This window comes from Cydia amplana, chromosome 6 (assembly GCF_948474715.1).
Source record: "Cydia amplana chromosome 6, ilCydAmpl1.1, whole genome shotgun sequence".
NCBI lineage: Eukaryota > Metazoa > Arthropoda > Insecta > Lepidoptera > Tortricidae > Cydia > Cydia amplana.
In genome coordinates this window covers 3,270,432-3,277,040 of record NC_086074.1, presented here as the reverse complement: position 1 = coordinate 3,277,040, position 6,609 = coordinate 3,270,432, and positions in this window count along the sequence as shown.

Here is a 6,609-nt window from a genome sequence, read left to right as displayed (position 1 = left end):
TCTATCAACTTATATCTCTCCAACTAGATCTTTGATTTATGTAGGTAGGTACCTACTTAAATATATAACTTAGCAGGTACTTACAGCTTTAAAGGTTAAGGAAAAGAACTCTTGCATGTAGGTGCTATATGTGCTTGTGTTATTTTGAATTTGAATAACTTGATTATTAATTCTATACGTAACTACGAGGGGTATTCAAAATATTCTCGGTATGAGAATGAAAACAAACAAGTACGAAAAGTTTGATATTTTTATTTTTCAATATACTCCCCCCCTATGTTCATACACTTAAAAGATCGATCAATTATTTTTTTTAATCCCTCGTAAAAATATTTTTTATCTTTCGTGTAAAAATGCTCCTCCACTGCCGCCTTCAATGCTTCATCGTCAGAAAATTTATTTCCACGCAGATCCTTTTTAAGATTGGGGAGCAAAAAGAAGTCGCTGAGGGCTAAGTCCGGACTATACGGTGGGTGAGTAACAGTTTTAAACCCACATTCAACAATAGCTGCCTTGGCAATATGAGCAGTATGGACGGGGGCGTTGTCATGCAGAAGCAGAATACCTTTGGTTAACTTTCCTCGCCTCTTTTCTTTAATTACATCCTTTAATTGACGTAGAATGTTAGCGTAGTACTGTCCTGTGATATTTACACCTTTTTCTTTATAATCGATTAGTAATACTCCTTCACAATCCCAAAATATCGTGGCCATGACCTTGCCAGCTGAAGGGATGACCTTGAACTTCTTGGGATGAGCTGAACCCTTAATGTGCCACTGCATGGACTCTTGTTTACCCTCTGGGTCATAATGATGAACCCAGGTTTCATCTCCAGTAACTATTCTTTGCAGCACCTCATCAGGATTTTCACCGCACAGGTCAATAAAATCGGAACAACAAGCTACACGCATGTCTTTTTGAAGCCGAGTCAGCATTCGCGGAACCCATCTTGCACTTACTTTTGACATATTAAGATGGTCATGTATAATATCATGTACGGTACCAATAGAGAGATTGGTTACTTGTGCTATAGATTTTACCTTCACTCGACCATCTTCCAATATAAGTTTTTCCACTTTATCAATATTTTCTTGTGAAGTAGCTACTACAGGCCGGCCAGTTCTAGGGTCATCTTCAATACTCTCCCTTCCGCGTTTAAACTCGCTTGACCACTTTTGAATGGTAGATAAAGAAGGAGCAGACTCACGGTAAACACAATCCATTTCCTCTTTTATGGTTTTTTGATTTTTACCCTGTTTTGTCAAGAATTTTATCACGCATCGATGTTCTAATTTAGTTAACATTGTCAATTCGCACATGATGTTCATGTTTGTTCAGCAATTGCAGAAAAACAAAAGACCATCTCGGTTCGAATTATACTTTTTTTTAATGTCAATGAATAAACCTTAGCGGCCAGTAACGAAAGAAATTTTAGAAGAGGTCGTAAGATATCAATACCGAGAATATTTTGAACGCCCCTCGTACATACAAGAGGGTCAATTCTTAAGCCTACTTACCTACCTACATAAATAGTACACTTAAATTAAACGTTTCAAATAAAATCGGAAGCCTGTGACATGGAAGGGCATTAACGATACGGGAATCTTTAGATTGATTCATTGACGAAGACGCATGGTTTGGTTCATATTGTCAAATTATATTAGTTAACTGTAGAGTTAAAGTTTAGTTTTGGCAAATCTGCGCGTCACCGTGAATGACACTTTCTAAAAGTGCCTGTTAAAGCCGGCGTAAAGCCTTTCACCTTGTCGAGCAAGGAACCCGCAACTCAGGGAATATTACCCATAAACTCAGGGTATTTGATTTGAATGATACTTATTCTTAAACTTACGTTTGTTATGGTTCCACCTGCTAAGGTGCGCCTAAGAGAATCTTTTATTCGTTCACAAACTAACGTCAAGTTATTTGTGATGAAACCAATATATTATGTACCTATCTAAACCTGCGCAAGGCTGCCATGTTTACACCTGCGTAAGGTGTGCCAAAAGAATCTTTGATTCGTTCACAAACTAACGTCAAGTTATTTGTGACGAAACCAATATATTATGTACCTATCTAAACCTGCGCAAGGCTGCCATGTTTACACCTGCGTAAGGTGTGCCAAAAGAATCTTTGATTCGTTCACAAACTGACGTCAAGTTATTGATGATGATATTATAACCTATGTAAGCCTGCGCAAGGCACGTCAGACATATTCACAGAAATATAAATGATATGGTCATAACACAGGCGTGCGAGTAGACCACAATCACAAAAATATTACAAAGATTAAGTTGTAAATATCTCTTTTTAGAGAATGTAAAAATGGTTTAAAATAATGTTTTGGGCAAAAATCAGTCGAAATAGGCAAGGCTTCGTTATTAGAGTTTTCATTTTTGTTTACCAATCTATTTCAAGGGTCCCGAACACCCTATTGGCTAAACCCGAAATTGGGCTAATTAACTGTGGTAAAAGTGAAAACTGCTTTCCATTTACATAACATTTCTAAAATTATAATAGGTAAAATAAAAACCTAAGATTCCAGGCCTATCTCGACTCATTTTTATTTTAAAGATGGAAAAAATCTTTGCACCCTAATATAAAATTGTGGTCTGGAGACGCTAAGCCTCATAACTTGGGTGGCATAGATAATACTAAGAGATTTAGTCACCTAATTTCGACTATAAGCCCAGGCAGAATATTGATAATTAGAATAAGGAGTGGTCAATCCTCCAAGGTCCATACAATCTGTGGACTCTAATTAAATCAGGCTCGGTAAGCTCACGACACGACAGAGCTTACGATTCCATTCTGAAATAAGCTATGTTTACAATATATATTACCCATGGTGTGAAACAAACAGCCTGCTCAAGGTGTACAAAGGGTCCGTTTAACGGCCCTATAAACATCTACAAACCATTGAAGTCTAGGCCTGCTACAATATGACAGACTAGAAATAAATACATATGATCCCAATGTAAGAGCAGCTCACAGTTGCATAAATTATATTTGGCTGGAGAGCACTTGTCTTTCAGTTAACATGTTTACGAGTACCTACCTATGTACACGACATGACCAAGGTTACCTACCTTTTTACATAATTATTATATCCCTGACTGCCATGGTATATTAGGAAAATTATCATGTGCTGGCGGTGCTGCACAAGCATGTTTGAAATAAAAAAAAAACTGGCCTAACGGGCGTTTATGAATTATGTATTTTACACCCTTGTGTCTGTATTGTGACCCTGGAAGTTTTAAACCACCTGTATCGTAAGTGCTCCTATGCACGGATTAAGTTTATAATAAACTACCCATGCCCTAACCTCAAGGGCAAGTGCTTCTATGCACGGACCAGATACTGTTGTCACTTATTTCACTTATCATGACTTGTCATAGTTTGATACTACACGTTTAATAAATTTAAGACCGTGGAATGTACCCACTACAAAAGGTTTTTAAAAATAGTGACTGAATGGTTTGTACGAACGGTTCTAGCACAGTTTCTGGGCGGTCACGTCTAGGGCATGACCCTCTAGTTCTCAATTTATACAAAATTATAGCATTGTGATACTGTTCGCTTTGCACAATAAAATAGGGAAACAGGAGCACGCCTTGCGAAAAGGCGAAGCTATTTTGAAACGCAAACCTTTCAAAAATAGATGAAATATATAAATAATTATGTTTTTGGTGTGGAACATGTAATTGTACACCCAAACAAATGCAATCATTTATTATATGTTAGCAAAACTCTGCCAAAGTGTTAGTCTGTCTCTACAGTGTAACCTGAAGGCATGAATGCACATGAATCTCTTGAAACATGGTGGATTAACTAATTTACACCCCGTCTGTGTCTTGCTCCTACCAAATCCACAAGTTGAGGACCTCAACCTATCTAGGCACCCTTCTTGCTCGAGACCTGAAAAAATAATCTCATGCAGTCAAGTGTCGGAAAACCAGTTCCACACTCTTAGCACTACCGTGAATATATCTAAGAAGTCTGTATACTGCCTTCCAGGAGGCGGGATGTTAATAGACTAGCCTATATAGTAGGCCAGAGATATAGTATACAAAAGCACACTGGCCCAAATCCAGTAATATTATATGCACTTCAGAATACAAAATAATTGACTATTCTGCGTATATTTGATATCAAAAAGTTACAATTACCTACCCTTAGGTCATAAGGAGGATAAATATACATAAATATCAAATATATTCGACAAAGTGTTGACCCTAGCATTGGATAAAATAGAGGTTCCTCTTAAACGGCATCTGCGCTGTTGGCTTTGAGCCCACGGGTGCCCGGCAAAAGGTCGGGGACCCCATGGTTCCGCACAGTTATTGCAAATAATGTAAAATCACAAAATAAACACAAATTTTCATTTTGGTTAAAAACACATATGCGATGAGCTAAGGTTTCGAATTAAGTACCTTATTCTTAATCTGGAAAGAGAAGACTGAATATTCAGAATTAAGCTATGTCTATGAATGGTTTACATAAATTAAGCCACTTTAGCGTTCAGAAACAATCAAGTTTATGTCTACTAGTAGGCACCAGATAAGGTAAACTACTCATACTGCATATATAGACAATAATGAGTACAATTAAGGTCACTTGATGATAGCTAAACATGAACATAAGCAGAATGAGTTGCACCTATACAAATATCATTGATAAAGCTCTGTGGCAACTCTACATTTACCATTTGAACGCCAAGAGCACCAAAAAGCGTCGTAACTAGTGCCCACATGAGTATTATGATATGGCTTAAGCTCTCAAAGTAACCTTCACAATTTTAAGTAAGGTTTGTTTAGGTCCATTAGCTCGCGTTCGCGTTAGTAAAGCGTACAAACGATTAAATGCATTTTATAGCTATAACCAAATAAATAGCTCACACTGGCTCACAGTCATTAAAAGAATTCAGTAAAATCATTAAAAGTATTCCCTATGATATTTTATTAAGTACCTACCCAATATTAACTTTGTGGGTAGTGATAGTGATATAACGAATATTTAAAATATTCGTCTACTTAATCCTGAGGGATTCTGGAAATAAGAAAGGTCTTGTCCTTGTTATATCCTGCAACTGCTTACCTTACTAGATAATTATTATCAAATTTGTCAATAATTGGGAGTTATAAATAAAAACTACTCGAGTACTTTATGATTTTTATCTTTTCATATTTTAATTACATCACTCCATATCACAGATGTTGTATGCTCCCTGAAGAGTAGACTGACTTATCTTCTTTTACATAGTCTCACATACATATAATTAAGTACTATAGCACCCTTGTGGTGACTCACTTATTTTCGTTGAAAATTTATAAGTACCTACATTAAATACGTATATAAAATGGAAAGTTAGTATCATAATATAATGGTATATAAAATTGTATGCTTTACTAAATACCTCTCTCCTCACATGTATTAAAATAAAGGGTGTACTACATAATTAATTAATTAATTAAACACTCCTAATATAATAATATTACATATACATAATATGTAAGTACATGTATAATCACATTGGCTTGGCGTCTTCCCACCACCAGGCGATAACAAACACGTCTCAATATATTACTTTAGGTTCCGAATATCGGTACAGTTGTTTAATGACAGCGTTTTACACAAAAATAAAACGCTAATTAAATAACTTACCATATTCGGAACCTAAAGTTTTAATCCTGCCTGGTGTAAATATGTATAATTTTGAGACAATGAGGTAATTTGCGTTTGTTTCTAACTGTCAAAATTGTCAAACGCAACTGCCTGAAGTGGTGGGGGTGTGGGAGAAAGATGGACGTATATGCTAGAAAAGGACAATACGACTAACTACAGTGTTGCCACTCTCAATATATTACTTTAGGTTCCGAATATGGTAAGTTATTTAATTAGCGTTTTATTTTTGTGTAAAACGCTGTCATTAAAATCACAGTAGGTATAATATCTTAAAAACTATTTGTCATATGATACACACCCCTTGAGACTGTCTACCCACTGTTTCTGTATTTGACAGCTACACATTCTATCAGCAATGACTTTTAGAATGCTGTTGTGACTATCTCTCAATCGCCTCTGCATCGACGCGTACTTTTTGCGCATTATGGCGTGAAAACCATCCACGCGCGCGCCTACGAACATACCTGAGGCGCTGCATCTGCGGGGCAGTCCCATCAGCATTCTAAAAGCATTGTTATAGAGGACACGCAGGGCGTCGTATGCTCGCCGCGTGTATCTAGCCCATAGGCTACCCGTGTAGAAGATCTGACAAAAGGCTTTAAAAAGAGTTATTTTAACTTCCTGAGTGCTACGGGCAAACCTACGGGCCAGCATGTTGCTTCTCACAGCCAACGCCCTGCGCTCTCTCTCAATGTCAGGGTCATCAGACAAAGTCTCAGTGATGATGTGCCCTAGATATTTAAACTGCTTAACTATGCTCAGCTCAGAACCATTCAGTACAACCGGAGGAATATTGGAAGGCTGAAAATTTCTTTCCGTTTTAAAAACCATTACCTCACTCTTCTTACAGTTGTACTGTAAGCCATGCGCTTGAGCATAGTTTTCACACGTACGGACTAGCTCACGCAACGCTCCGACCGAAGGGCT